The sequence below is a fragment of the Austrofundulus limnaeus genome, unplaced genomic scaffold, assembly GCF_001266775.1.
Source record: "Austrofundulus limnaeus strain Quisiro unplaced genomic scaffold, Austrofundulus_limnaeus-1.0 Scaffold36, whole genome shotgun sequence".
Classification (NCBI taxonomy): Eukaryota; Metazoa; Chordata; class Actinopteri; order Cyprinodontiformes; family Rivulidae; genus Austrofundulus; species Austrofundulus limnaeus.
Genome location: NW_013952438.1, coordinates 2481486 through 2484016, shown reverse-complemented (window position 1 = coordinate 2484016; position 2531 = coordinate 2481486).

Below are 2531 nucleotides of genomic sequence, written 5' to 3'. Positions count from 1 at the left end.
TTATAAAACAATGTGAATAAAATAAAATGTCAACAATAACAAATTATTCAACCAAATGTTATTGTTGTTTTGTACAGATTGTCTTTAAAATGTTGCATAAATTATCTATCCATCCATTCATCCATCCATCCATCCATCCATCCATCCATCCATCCATCCTTCCATTCATCCTTCCATCCATTCATCCTTCCATCCATCTATCCTTCATCCATCCATCCATCCATCCATCCTTCCATTCTAACTTTATGTCACAAAATAAGAACAAAGCAATTTCTCATTTCATCTAACCAAGTCTGTGATAAACATACAGTGTATTTATTTGAGCTAAAGTTGGAAACATTTGTTTTATGTCCTTTTGTTTCTTCCTAACATGTTTGCTTGGACCCGTCTCTGCTCCATGTCTGGGTTAGTCCACTGGTCATCAAGTTCTTTGAGCAGCAGCTGAACCTGAGCACCATGTCTACACTGAAGTGGGTGTTCATGTGACGCCTGATCGTGTGCATGCCATTTGACCATTGACCCGCACCTGATGCACACTTTCCCTCTGAGAGCTGAGTAACTTCTCAGTTTACTGCCACACACCAGTCCAGGTCCTGCATGGTTTCATGTCCCACAGAAGTCAGACTTACCTTCTCTCTGTTCTTTATGAGTGGGAGGTGGAATGAGATGAATGAATAGGATTGTTACACATTAACCCTCCTGTTGTCCTTGGGTCATGATGCCCCCTTATGAGCAGGAGGGATAACCCTCAATTTGAAATAATGTGTCTTTATCTGTTTGTTGTGATTGTTATACAGAAACCATTTTATTATTAGTTTGTTTTGTTATGAATAGCATTTTTTTATTTCAGTTATCTTAAAAGTTGGTCGTTCCATTCTTCTCAGTTGAGCTGTGTCTGAGCTTTTCCACACACCTGTGGTATTTGTCAGGAATATGGCACACAAGGAAGAGCTTGTCTTCAGGAAATGAGGTTTGGCATGAAACACACACACGTATTTGCTCTTCTATCCTCATGGGGACTTTCTTTGATTTGACGTTCATTCATTTATTGGTCATTCATAATACCTAGAAGAACCAAGATGGCGGCGGTGACGGCAGATGTATGTAGCTGTTCAGTATCGCTGCAGGAAGATACATCCCATTTGGCGTTAAAGGCATCTGCAGGTCTGTTTTTGACCAAATTTACCTCAGCTTTAGTGTTGCTGTTACTCTGTATGCTACATAAACGGAAGATCAAAGACGCAAATGACGGACATCATTTTCGAAAAACAACAGCACACAAGCGTCCTATGGCGTGTATACAAATAAGGTATCCTAACTTTGGTAAATATCATCTACCTTGCCGGTTGGGCTGGTTTCTCCGGCTTGCTGCTGTTGCGGCGTGTCTCGGTGGAGTGGCGGATGTGGATGGAGTCCCTCGGCCCTCGGATTGTCCCTCATGTTTGGACAGAGCGCCTGGGGTGGACTTACCGGCCTGGACGTGTGGCGGTAGGAGCTGGGACGGAGCGACTAATCTAACAAGTGAGGCGTACCAGCTTCYCTGTTGCCTATTTGGATCAATATCAGCCGTGCCCTGTTTTTCGGTTGAGAATCAAACTGGAGCTACTGGTTTTGATGAGCATGCTCTTGTCTGACATGGTGGGAACCATGTTATTCAAGCCTTGAAGTGTGCGTCATTCAGCGAAGAAAAGAACAGCAAGCTACTGACTGGCTTCAGAACCTCACCTGATCGGGTAGTAATTTGGGCCTATGTTACTGTTTTTCATCAGTGGACAAAAGACTAATGGCACGGATATAACAGACTCTGTTTTAACCAGTCGGCAACAACATTTAAGACTTCTGTTTAATATTCTTTTAGTCATTGGAAATATTGAACTTAATCCAGGTCCAGATAAAAGTGTTTTTATGTCCACTTTTTTATATTTTATGGGATTTTATACATATGTTTTTAATAATTATCTTGACCTGGGTTTGTGCACAGGTGTATCTTATATAATCCAAGTCAATTACAGTCTACACAGGGATCTATATTATATCCTGAAAAGGTTCGACAACCTCCTGTTATGTCAAGTCTGAACACTACATCAGTAAGAAAGCAAAAGCGATTTTCCTGTCTAAAAAAAAATCCAGGGACGCTAAATGAACTAGGTAAAATTAGAGGCTTTAAAATCTGTCATTTAAATATGAGAAGTCTTGAACCTAAACTGGATGAATTCAAAGTAATACTTGCTCAGACACAAGCACATGTTATGGCTATATCAGAATCATGGCTGACTCCTGCTATACCAAATTCTTGATTTTTAATAATCTTTTCCTGTTAAATAAATAAATAAAAAAAAAATCAAAAACCTAACCCTAAACCTGACCGTAACTCAATTCACACCTTAGTCATAACCCTAAATCCTGACCCACCAATGGTTTTTTTCCCTGATGGAGAAAGAGTGGGTCCTCATAAGGCTGTGTACCAGAAAAATGTTTGAAATCATCCCCACCAGGTGTTAAACACACACACACACACACACACACACACA